The sequence below is a fragment of the Myotis daubentonii genome, chromosome X (assembly GCF_963259705.1).
Source record: "Myotis daubentonii chromosome X, mMyoDau2.1, whole genome shotgun sequence".
NCBI classification, from domain to species: Eukaryota; Metazoa; Chordata; class Mammalia; order Chiroptera; family Vespertilionidae; genus Myotis; species Myotis daubentonii.
The window spans coordinates 22,645,564-22,659,350 of NC_081861.1; the positions used below are offsets into that span (position 1 = coordinate 22,645,564).

Genomic DNA, 13,787 nt, shown 5'->3' on the forward strand with positions numbered 1-13,787 from the left:
CAAAAACTACTAGACCTAATAAATGAATTCAGCAATGTAGCAGGATACAAAATTAACACCCAGAAATCTATGGCTTTTTTATACACCAATAATGAACTCACAGAAAGAGAAACATAAAAAATAATCCCAGTTACCATTGCACCAAAAAAATTAAGATACCTAGGAATAAACTTAACTAATGAGGTAAAAGACCTATACTCTGAAAACTACAGGACATTGAAAAAGGAGATAGAGGAAGACATAAACAGATGGAAGAACACACCATGTTCATGGATTGGTAGAATCAACATCATTAAAATGTCCTTACTACCCAAAGCAATCTACAGATTCAATGAAATCCTCATTAAAATACCAACGGCATACTCCAAAGATCTAGAACAAAGTCTCCAAAAATTCATCTGGAATAATAAAAAGACCCGAATAGCCACAGCTATCCTGAGAAAGAACAAATTTTGAGGGATCACAATACCAGATATCAAGCTATATTACCAAGCCACGGTTCTCGAAACTGCATGGTACTGGCACAATAACAGATATATAGACCAATGGAACAGAACAGAGAACCCAGAAATCGACCCAAGCCATTATGCTCAATTGATATTTGACAAAGGAGGCAAGAGCATACAATTGGAGTCAAGACAGTCTCTTCAATAAATGGTGCTGAGAAATTTGGTCAGATACATGAAAAAAAAGAAAGAAAGAAAGAAAGAAAGAAAGAAAGAAAGAAAGAAAGAAAGAAAGAAACTAGATCACCAACTTACACCATACACAAAACCAAACTCAAAATGGCTAAAAAAATTTAAATATAAGATGGGAAACCATAAAAATCCTTCAGGACTCCATAGGCAGCAAAATACCAGACATGTGTCATAGCAATATCTTTACCAACACAGCTCCTAGGGCAATGGAAACTAAGCAGAAAATAAACAAATGGAACTACATCAAAATCAAAAGCTTCTGCACAGCAAAAGAAACCATCAACAAAACAACAAGAAAGCCCACTACATGGGAGAACATATTTGCCAATGCTATTACAGATAAGGGTTTAATCTCCAATATTTACAGAGAACTCATACATCTTAACAAATGGAGAAGATAAATGATCCAATCAAAACATGGGCTAAGGACTAAATAGACCCTTTTCGAAAGAGGACATACAGAAGGCCAAGAGACATATGAAAACATGCTCAAAGTCACTAATCATGCAAGAGATGCAAATCAAAACAACAATGAAATACCATCTCATACCTGTCAGAATGGTTATCATCAACAAATCAACAAACTTTCAAGTGCTGGCGAGGATGTGGAGAAAAAGGAACAATCATGCACTGCTGGTGGGAATGCAGACTGGTACAGCCACTGTGGAAGATAGTATGGATTTTCCTCAAAAAATAAAAATGGAACTCCCATTTGACCCAGTAATCCCACTTCTAGTAATATATCCCAAGAAACCAGAAACACCAATCAGAAAGGATATATGCACCCCTATGTTCATAGCAGCACAATTTACAATAGCTAAGATTTGGAAACAGCCTCAGTGCCCATCAGCTGATGAGTGGATTAAAACCTGTGGTACATCTACACTATGGAGTACTATGCTGCTATAAAAAAGAAAGAACTTTTACCATTTGCCACACCATGGATGGAACTGGTGAGCATTATGCTAAGTCAAATAAGTCAGTCAGAGAAAGATAAATATCATATGATCTCACTCATTTGTGGAATATAATGAACAACATAAACTGATGAACAAGAATAGATTCACAGACAAATGGCAGGGGATGGAGGGTTAGAGAGCAACCAAAGGACTTGTATGCATGCATTAGATAACCAATGGACACAGACACTGGGGCGGTGGGGGCTTGTCTGGGGTGGGAATGGCTTGGGGGGGGAGGTCAAGCAGGGAAAAAGGAGACATATGTAAAATTTTAGACAATAAATTAAAAGAGAGAGAGAGAGATTGAAAGAAACACACACAAAAAATGGAAAAATATCCCATGTTCATGGATTGGAAGAATCAACATAGTTAAAATGGGCATATTGCCCAAAACAAGATACAGATTTGATGTAATCCCCATAAAAACCCCAATGTTGTTTTTAAAGAAAGAGAACAAGAAATCATTAGATTTATATGGAATCAAAAAAGACCCTGAATATCCAAAGCAATCTTGAGGGGTGAAAAAACGAGGCTGGAGATATCATACTACTTGTCTTCAAATTATACTACAGAGCTAAGATAATAAAAACTGCATGGTATTGGCAGAGAAACAGACACACAGATCATTGGAACAGAATAGAGAGCTCAGCTATAAAACCATATGTATTGGACAGATCATTTTTGACAAAGGATCCAGAAACACACAATGGAGTAAAGATAGTCTCTTCAATAAACGATGCTGGGAAAACTGGAAAGCCACATGCAAATGAATGAAACTGGATGTACAAAAGTTAATTCAAAATGTATCATGACCTAAATATAAGACCTGAAACAATAAGTTGCATAGAATAAAATATAGCTACCAAACTTATGGACCTTGGTCATAGAGAACATTTTATGAACTTGACCCCAAAGGCAAGGAAGGTAAATAGAAAAAAAATAAATGAATGGGACTATATCAAACTAAAACCTTCTGCACAGCAAAAGAAACTGACAAAAGAAAGAGGTGGCCAATGAGATGGGAGATATTTGTAAACAGTAGCTCCAACAAAGGTTCATTTTCCCAAATATATTAAGAACTCATAAAACTCAACACCAAACAAACAACCCAATCAAAAAGTGAGCAGAGGATCTGAAAATACACCTCTCCCAATAAGACATACAAACTGCCATTAGATATATGAAAAGATGTTCAAACTCACTGGCAATTAGGGAAATGCAAGTCAAAGCTACCATAAGATATCAGATCACACCTGTTAGTTTGGCCATTATCAGTAAGACAAACAATAACAAGTGTTGGAGAGATTGTGGGAAAAAAAGGAAACCCTCATTCATTGTTGGTGGGAATGTAGACTGGTACAACTACTACGGAAAGCAGTCTGGCAACTCCTCAAAAATTTAAGAAAGAGCTACCATATGACCCAGCAATTGCTCTCCTAGGTAGATACCTGAAAAGATCGAAATCATGTATTCGCAAAGATATATGCACTGCTGTGCTCATTGCAGCATTATTCACCATGGCAAATACATGGGAACAACCAAAGTATCCTGTAATAGAGGACTGGATAAAGAAGATGTGGTACATATACACAATGCAATACTATTCGGCCATAAGAAAGGATGAAATAGATCTATTTGCAACAACATGAATGAACATTGAGAACATTATGCTAAGTGAAATAAGTTAGAAAAAGCTAAGAACCATGTAATTTCACTCATATGTGGGATATAAAAATGAAATTCGTGGACACAAACAGCAGTGTGATGGTTGAGGGGGTGAGGGGAGAAGGGATTCCTAATATATGGTAACAGGAGAAGATTTGACTTTGGGTGGTGGGCACAGAGTGCAATATACAGATTTTGTAACACAGAAACCCACACCTGAAACCTATGTGTTTATGTTGATGAATGTCACCCCAATAAATTTAATAAAAAATTAACAAATTCTACAATGCCAACCTCCAGCCCTTTCTTAAAATTAATTTATTTGTTGATCATTAAACATAGAGTATATATCACAAAATTAATTTTATAGTAAAGTTGGCTGGAGCCTGGATAAATGGACAATTAACCTCTCCTCTGAGAACAGATTCATTATCATAATTGATAATAAAATACAATACACATGCATGCATGAGACAAAAAAATCCTCCCTCTCTCTTATGCATTTGATACAGAAGCAAAAAGCTCAATCTGTAAAGCCTAGGAGGCCTAATTCATTTCATTTTTTTTCTTTTCAACTTCCAATGGTAATCAAGTTTTCTTACAGAGCTCTCCTATCTTGTTTGCATTTAATACTCTAGCATTCCTCATTTGAAATCTAAAGCTTGTATTTAACACAAATATATTATTAGGTAGATTTTGAATAACTAGTTAAAATAAAGAGAGAATATATAAATGTCATTAGAAGGCTTTAAAGTAATAATTAACCTAATGATCAATCATTTATAATTTATCTATACATTATAGGTTAAATATTTCTAAATGAAAAATAAGATAAATCAAATTCTACATATTTTTATTTCTCTCCTGCTGCAAACAATAGTATTGATAGATAAAATATAGCAAAGATAAACTAAAAAACACAGCTGGTCTTGGGTAAAAGACAAGCATCTCCATGGATCAGATACAAAAAAGAAAACCACAAGTGTGAGCAAGGCTGCATGTTGCTGGGTTCCCGCTCTAGTAATAGGAAATAATGGCCAAGAAGTTAGGTCTTTTTGGAGAAGGCAGCTAACATGCTTCACACATGAAGGGGGATCAGGACTAACTCGGTGCTTAAAATAAATAAAAAATAAAAAAGATAGGCATGGGGGGACAGAGCAGTTTACCTTGTCTCATAAAAGGAAGCTGCAAAATGTGAATAAGTCTGTGAGACCTGATTCTAGTATAGGGACCTGTATGGCTGCATGGATATAACTATAAAACTGCTGTATGGGGAGGGATGATAATAGAAACGGAGACAGAAAAAAAGGCCCTAGGTATATTACATTTTCCCCATTTGTTTATTTGTTTTTTTATTTATTTTCCTTCACCTTCTATCCCCTCTATAGGCATTTTTTCCCACCACCAGCATCCCCATTAATAAAACATAAAAGTTGTAGGACAGGGAAGGGGGGGGGTGAAATATGACCATTTATAACCACACAAAAACATCTGTACATGTCTAGTGCCTGGCAGAGATGAGGGCAGCAGGGCAACAGGGCCGCGGAGGGCAGGGTCATCCCTATTTGTAGAGGATATCGTAATGTCCAGGCTGATAGAGAAGATAGACCCTGGACTCAGAACTCTCAGGGAAGATGTGGGGTTGGTGGTGCTGACCGCATCACAATCTATGTACTCCACCTGGACGGAGATGTTGAGGGCCTGGGCCAGCGCGATGATGTGGATGTGGTTGCTCTCCTTGTACATAGGCTCCACCTCCTGCTGGCAGAACTCCTTGACAGTCTACCTGCCCTCTATGAAGTGCTCAAAGAACTTGCTTTCCCGCTGTAGGTAGCCAGAGGTGAGCAGTTGAAGGTAGACTACCAGGTAGTCTGAGGTGCTCTGGTCATTGAAGGAAGCCAGCAGATCTGCTACTGAGGTCTGCTCCTCCACCTGCTCGATCAGGTCCATGAGTGTGTTGTGGAAATCCTCAATTGTGAACTCCGTGAAGCCCTGGGACAGACGTCTTCTTTGCTCTTGGCAGACACAGCCTTGAACCTCTGCAATTCCTTGCTGTCATCCAGCAGCACCTCCAAGTGGGAGAATTCAAAGGCTCTATAGAAGTAGTTTCCATCAGGCCTGGTCTTGCGGATGTACAAGTATTTTTTGTGAAGGTACTTGATCTTCTGTTGGTAGATATTGTCATCCTCAGCATAATTCTTATACATAACCGAGAGCTCCAGCTGCTCTGAGATCAGAGAGTTCTGCACAGCAATCTCTTGTTGAACTCGGTCCTGCTGAGCCATGATGGCTTCATCATAGGCCAATCAGTTAACACCTTCAGTGTTGCTGCCTAGGGGCTCCTGCTTCTGCTCTAGGCATATTACTTTTAAGAAGGCATTTACACACAGAGTAAGTGCCTCCTTAAATTTGGTGCCCTAGCTGCCAAACTCTCCTTACTGGGCTCTGCTAAGAATCAGTGAGCCCATCCTATCTAATAAAAGAGAAACATGGTAATTGGCGTACGACCGCTACCCTTCCCATTGGCTAATCAGGGCAATATGCAAATTAACTGTCAGCCAAGATGGCGGCCGGCAGCCAGGCAGCTTGAAACTAACATGAGGCTTGCTTGCTTCATGGACGGAGGAAACCAACATTCCCCGCCTGCCTTGCAGGCCTCTGAGCCTGCAGTTTGAGACATTTTAACAAATATAGAAGCTAAAAAAAACCAAGAAACCAGCTTTCAGTGAGCTGGGATCTCAGAGCTGGAGTCAGAGCTGGAGTTATACATTGTTTTGAACCGAAACAAACCAGATACCTACTTTCAGCAGCGGAGGCCTAAGAGCTGGAGCCTCAGAGCTAAAGCTGGCCCAGAATTTAAAAAAAAAAAAAAAAAAAAAAAAAAAAAAAAAAAAAAAAAAAAAAAAAAGGAGCGATTGGGAGCTTCCGTCACCCGCCAGCCTGAAAACAGCCCTCAGCCCCTCACGCAGACTGGCCAGGCACTGCAGTGGGGACCCCCACCCTGAAGGGTGTGTGACCAGCTGCAAACAGCCCTCAGCCCCTCACCCAGGCTGGCCAGGCACCCCAGTGGGGACCCCCACCCTGAAGGGTGTGTGACCAGCTGCAAACAGCCATCATCCCCTCACCCAGGCTGGCCAGGCACCCCAGTGGGGACCCCCACCCTGAAGGGTATGTGACCAGCTGCAAACAGCCATCATCCCCTCACCCAGGCTGGCCAGGCACCCCAGTGGGGACCCCCACCCTGATCCAGGACACCCTTCAGGGCAAACCAGCCAGCCCCACCCATGCACCAGGCCTCTACCCTATATAGTAAAAGGGTAATATGCCTCCCAGCATCGGGATCAGTGGAGCCGAGAGGCCTCCCGGCACCGGGATCAGCGTGACAGGGGGCAGCGCCCAAACCCCCTGATCGGCCTGCAGCTCTGTGTGTGACAGGGGGCGGGGCCACAACCTCCCTATTCGCCCTGCTCTGTTTGTGACAGGGGAAGGCGCCCCAACCTCCTGATCAGCCCTGCTCTGTGCCTGATACGGGGGAGCTCCCCAACCTCTGATCGCCCTGCGACTCTGTGTGTGACAGGGTGCGGCGCCCCAACCCGCCCCCCCCCCCATGGGCCCTGCTCTGTGTGTGACAGGGTAGAGCCATAACCTCCCCATCGGCCCTGCCCTGAGTGTGAGAGTGGCAGCGCCCCAACCCCCTGATCGGCCCTGCTCTGTGGGTGATAGAGGGTGGTGCCACAACCCCCCCCCCACGGGCCCTGCTCTGTGTGTGATGGGGTAGAGCCATAACCTCCCCATGGCCCTGCCCTGAGTGTGACAGTGGTGGCGTCCCAACCCCCTGATGGGCCCTGCTCTGTGCGTGACAGGGGGGAGCTCCCCAACCCCCTGATCGACCCTGCTCCGTGTGTGACAGGGGAAGGAGCCCCAACCCCCCTGATGGGCCCTGCTCTGTGCGTGACAGGGGGTGGCGCCGCAACCTCCCTATCGACCCTGCCTTGAGTGTGACAGGGGGCGGTGCCCCAACCCCCCAATCGGCCCTACCCTGAGCGTGACTGAGGGTGGCATCAAAACCTCCTGATCCGCCCTGCTCTGTGCATGACAGGGGGCAGCGCCCCAACTCCCCAATCGGCCCTGCTCTGAGCCTGACCAGGGGCTGCACCTAGGGATTGGGCCTGCCCTCTGCCACCCGGGAGCAGGCCTAAGCCAGCAGGGCGTTATCTTCCGAGGGGTCCCAGACTGCGAGAGGGCACAGGCCAGACTGAGAGACACCCCCCCCTTCCCCCAAGTGCACAAATTTTTGTGCACCGGGCCTCTAGTCCTATCAAATAAAAGAGAAACATGGTAATTGGCGTACGACCGCTACCCTTCCCATTGGCTAATCAGGGCAATATGCAAATTAACTGTCAGCCAAGATGGCGGCCGGCAGCCAGGCAGCTTGAAACTAACATGAGGCTTGCTTGCTTCAGTGATGGAGGACTCCAACGTTCCCTGCCTGCCGCTTCAGGCCTCTGAGCTGGCAGTTTGAAACATAGTTACAAAAATAGAAGCTAAACAAAACCCCAGAAACCAGCTTTCAGCTAGCCGGGATCTCAGACCTGGAGTTGATACAGAGTTTCGATTGTAGAACCTAAACAAACGAGATACCTGCTTTCAGGAGCGGAGGCCTAAGAGCTGGAGCCTCAGAGCTAAAGCTGGCTCAGAATTAAAAAAAAAAAGAAAAAAAGAAGCAGTTGGGAGCTTCAGTCTCAGCCTGAAAACAGCCCTCAGCCCCTCATCCAGACTGGCAAGGCACCGCAGTGGGGACCCCCACCCTGAAGGGTGTGTGACCAGCTGCAAACAGCCATCATCCCCTCATCCAGGCTGGTCAGGCACCCCATTGGGGACCCCCACCCTGATCCGGGACACCCTTCAGGGCAAACCAGCCAGCCCCCACCCATGCACCAGGCCTCTATTCTATATAGTAAAAGGATAATATGCCTCCCAGCACTGGGATCAGTGGAGCCACGAGGTCTCCGGGCACCGGGATCAGCATGACAGGGGGCAGCGCCCAAACCCCCTGATCACCCTGGGGCTCTGTGTGTGACAGGGGGCGGGGCCACAACCTCCCTATCGGCCCTGCTTTGTTTGTGACAGGGGAAGGCGCCCCAACCCCTTGATCGGCCCAGCTCTGTGCCTGGTAGGGGGTAGCTCCCCAACCTCCTGATCGCCCTGTGGCTCTGTTTGTGACAAGGTGCGGCACCCCAACCCCCCTACCCCACGGGCCCTGCTCTGTGTGTGAGAGTGGCAGCGCCCCAACCCCCTGATCGGCCCTGCTCTGTGGGTGATAGAGGGCGGTGCCCCTACCCCTCCACCCTACGGGCCCTGCTCTGTGTGTGATGGGGTAGAGCCATAACCTCCCCATTGGCCCTGCTCTGAGTGTGACAGTGGCGGCGCCCCAACCCCCTGATCAGCCCTACTCTGTGGGTGATAGAGGGCAGCGCCCCAACCTCCTGATCCGCCCTGCTCTGTGCATGACAGGGGGGAGCTCCCCAACCCCCTGATGGGCCCTGCTCTGTGCGTGACAGGGGGGAGCTCCCCAACCCCGTGATCGCCCCTGCTCTGTGCATGACAGGGGGGAGCTCCCTAACCCTATGATCGCCCCTGCTCTGTGCGTGACAGGGGGGAGCTCCCCAACCCCCTGATTGGCCCTGCTCTGTGCGTGACAGGGGGTGGTGCCGCAACCTCCCCATCGACCCTGCCTTGAGTGTGACAGGGGGTGGTCCCCCAACCCCCCCAATCGGCCCTACCCTGAGCATGACTGAGGGTGGCATCACAACCTCCCGATCCGCCCTGCTCTGTGCATGACAGGGGGCGGCGCCCCAATTTCCCAATTGGCCCTGTTCTGAGCCCGACCAGGGGCTGTACGTAGGGATTAGGCCTGCTCTCTGCCACCCTGAGCAGGCCTAAGCCAGCAGGTCGTTATCTCCCGAGGGGTCCCAGACTGTGAGAGGGCATAGGCCGGACTGAGGGACCCTCCTTCCCCCCCGAGTGCACAAATTTTTGTGCACTGGGCCTCTAGTTTTGATAGTGAGTTGTATGAGTTCTTTATATATTTTGGATATTGGCTCTTTATAAGGTATAGATTTTCAAATATTTTCTCCATTCAGTGAGTTGACTTTTAATCTTGTTGTTTCCTTTGATGTGCATACGGGTTTTAACAATAATCCCAATTGTTTATCTTTACTTTTGTTGCCTTTGCTTTTGGTATCAAATCTAATAATTATCACCAGGACTTATGCCAAGGAGATTATTACCTATCTTTCTTCTAGGAGTTTTATGATTTCAGGTCTTTTTCCCCCTGTCTTTAATCCATTTGAGTTAACTTTTGTATATTGTATAAGATAGTTGTCTAGTTTCATTGTTTTGCATGGGGATAGTCAGTTTTCCCAATACCATTTATTAGAGAGATTGTCTTTTCCCTATTCTATATTCTTGACTCCTTTGTCAAAAATTATAGGGGTTTATTTCTAAGCTCTCTATTCTGATTTATGTGTCTCTTGTTGTATTAATATCATGTCATTTTGATTACTATAGCTCTGAAATGTAGTTTGAAATCAGGGAGCATAGCATGATGCCTCCATCTTTGTCCTTCCTTCTCAAGATTGCTTTTGGGTATTTTATGTCTTTTGTGGTTCCATATGAATTTTAGGATTGTTTGTTCTATTTTTGTGAAAAATGCCTTTGGAATTTTTTATAGGGATTACATTGAATCTGTAGATTGTTTGAGTAATATGGACATTTTTACAATATTAATTCTTCCATCTATGAACATGGTATATCTTTATATTTGTGTCTTCTTCAATTTTTTTCATCAATGTCTTTTACTTTTCAGTGTACAAGTCTTGTGACTTTTATGTAAGTTATCCAACTTCTCTAAGTCTATAAGAGTAATAGTACAGTTTAGCAACACTGGCCAGTAACCCATCCTCTGAATCAATAAGCAGCCCCAACATTTCTGAGCTAGGATTATTCCCATTTCATTTGCTGAAATGCTTAGAGAGGCCTGCCCTCTAATGGGGTAGAAAGATCTGGGGTATGGCATTTTTCTCTGTGAACCAGAGTCACATGGATGAGACTCAGTTTCAGAGGCTTGAGGACAAACTTCAAATTTCTGATATTCTTCTTTTGGAATGTATATGCACACATGGACATGCATGATGTACACACACATGCCCTATTGATTTGTTTGTTTGTTTTTTTCCCACTTCATCAAACCCAGTTTCCTTTGCCATTTTATTCTCCTTAATGTTAATTGCTGAGACTATTAGACATAGATGTTCTTTTTCTACTGGAGAGGTAAAAGGCTGATGGCATGCACTTTGATGAGATTCTGACTGGAGCAGCAGTGAACAGACCTGGCAGTAGCGATCACTAACCTAGGGTGACTTAAGGGGAGAAAAGAAAGTTTTGATGTTGTAGAACATGCAGTCCCAAAAATGGGTCTAAAGAACTTTGCCAGTCTTTGACAATGTTTAATATATCTGTACCTAAATGTGACATAAATACAAGGTAGTGAATGTTTCATAAAGTTAAAAAGATTCAATATAATACCTGTCCTCTATTTTGAGATTATGCCCTTCTATCTTTTTTGATGATAAAATGTCTTTTTTTATATTACTGTAGTAGCTATTTAAAATGCTTTCACTTAGCAATTAAAATTTATAAATTCTGCATATGTTCCCAAAATGTTCATGGAAACTATTATTGGTCTTTGAAATCCAAAAATCTAGGAACCATTGATTAATATTGCCCAAGACGAAAGGACTCTTCAACATTGACCTCCTCATCCAAATTTTATAGATAAGTCAACTGAAGGATTTGAACTCACATAGCAAGTTGATATCAGAACCAGGACTAGAACTGCATCATTTACTTTCAGGCTACTGAGCCTTCCTCTCCCCTGCCTTGCTGTTCCAAATGGAAAGAGACACCGATGTAAAGCTTCCTTGACCTCACTATGTAACCAATTTTTACCATGCACTGTTTATTTCCTGTTTCATTTTAAGTTCAGGAACTAAAAGCACAGCCAAAATCCCAATGGGAAATGATGACAACTAAATTCCCTGCCTCCTAATCGTTAACCCTGTTAGAGGGAGTGGACAATAAAATGGTCATTTAAAGTTTTGCTAACTTGCTCATTGTTTAGTCAGAAGTGCCTACTCAGAGCATTAATTTCTGATTAGCTGTTAATTTAGCCAGGTTAGAAAAGTGGATGTAGAAAAATAAGCATTCACATAGATTTTTCAGATCATTAACTAGCAATGGCTTGCAGAACTGGGCCAGTGCTGTTACAGAGGGGAAAACTGGGTTTCTGAGTTCTACCTAAAGCAAGAGACAATTAGCTTTTGGCCTGAAGAAGCTGAAGGGAGAGTGAAACCAGTTCAAAATCGGGGTATTTGGATTGCTCACACCTAAAATTCTAACTGCAGTGCCAAGATTAGAGGGACCCTAGTAAGACTCATGGAGAGGCATTGCTTTGGGAAAACATCTCTCTGCATCTAGATTAAAGAAGGTCCGACTTTGATAAAAAGGCTTCTAAACATGTGTTTTATATGAGTGTGTTCATTTCCTATGGTTGCTGTAACAAATCACCATGAACTTAATGGGTTAAAACAATGCAAATTTATTATTTTATAGTTCTGTGTCAAAAGTCCAAAATGGGTCTCACTGGGCTAAAATCCAGGTGTCAGCAGGGCTGCATTCCTTCTGGAGGCTGTAGGGGAGAATCCATTCCTTGCCTTTATCACCTTCTAGAGCAGTGGTTCTCAACCTTCCTAATGCCGCGACCCTTTAATACAGTACCTCATGTTGTGGTGACCCCCAACCATAAAGTTATTTTCGTTGTTACTTCATAACTGTAATTTTGCTACTGTTATGAATCATAATGTAAATATCTGATATGCAGGATGTATTTTCATTGTTACAAATTGAACATAATTAAAGCATAGTGATGAATCACAAAAACAATATGTAATTATATATGTGTTTTCCGATGGTCTTAGGCGACCCCTGTGAAAGGATCGTTCGACCCCCAAAGGGGTCGCGACCCACAGGTTGAGAACCGCTGTTCTAGAGGCTTCCCACATTTTTTTTGTCCCATGGTGGTATCACTTAGACTTCTGCTTCCACTGTCACATCTCCTTCTCTCTTTTACTTTGACCCTCCTACCTCTCTCTTATGAGGACTCTTGTAATTACATTGGTCCTACCAGGAAAATCCATGATAATTTTCCCATCTCAATATTCTTAACTTAAAACACATCTGCCAGTTGTTTTTGCCATTCAAAGTAACAATCACAAATTTCTGGAATTAAGATGTAGACCTCTTAGGGGGCACTTTTTAGCCTTCTGCAACTAGTAAAACTATTTTTTCAAGTGAAATCATGTGAGGAACCCTAATACATAAATTGCACCAAAGTAGAACAGCTGTAATTAATGTCTTACCCATTCAGCCTCTACTACTTCTTAACCATGATAGTCATAGAAGCACCCAAGTGGCTCTAGGAACCTTGTGGCTCTAGGACAGTGGTTCTCAACCTTCTGGCCCTTTAAATACAGTTCCTCATGTTGTGACACAACCATAAAATTATTTTCGTTCCTACTTCATAACTGTAATGTTGCTACTGTTATGAATCGTAATGTATATATCTGATATGCAGGATGGTCTTAGGCGACCCCTGTAAAAGGGTCATTCAACCGCCAAAGGGGTCGCGACCCACAGGTTGAGAACTGCTTCTCTAGGACCAATTTGAATACAACTGATTTATACCTGAAAGGAGGACATTATTTGGAAACACCTCAGCTACCACATCCTCAATATTCATTATATTCTTCAGTGAAACCAGATGCCTCTTAATGCTTGTCAATGAGCTCTACAGAAGATACCTTGCTCATTTAGCCCTGCATTACCAGAATCTGAGGTGCCCAATGTTTGTTAAAAGAATGAGTGAGTAATTGATTAATGATGAATGTAAAATGCTTAGGCAGCATCAATTTCCTATTTTCCTGCTCTCAGTTCTATGAGTTATATCTATATATCAGCGTTATTGGAGAAAGGATGAAAATGGAACTGTGTCACCTTGCTCACCCTCAGTATATACTGTCCCAAACTATGTATACACATATATACACACTGAATTTAATTACTTGTCATGAGTCTTAACAGAACGTATCATTTCAAATTTTGATCATGGGCATATTTGCACATAATGGAACTAAACTGTAGTATTGTAGTATCTTTCTCTACCTGTTTCCAGAAACTCATTCCTGAGGGCAAGTTCAGAGATTGAAAAAAGTTAGAGATGAAGGTGCTGTTGTGCCTTAAAGGCTTTCTAGGGCACACAACCTTACAGATGAGGAGGCTAAGATCTGAATAAAAGAAGGGACTTATACAGTATCACAGAGCACATATTACTAGTATAAGCTCTAAA

General features: G+C 43.4%; 1 pseudogene; it reads right to left on the reverse strand.

Moving 5' to 3' along the window:
* Positions 1-4,883: 4,883 nt before the first annotated feature.
* The window catches only part of LOC132223430 (ubiquitin thioesterase OTUB1-like), an 86,352-nt pseudogene continuing 77,448 nt past the window's right edge, over positions 4,884-13,787 (reverse strand).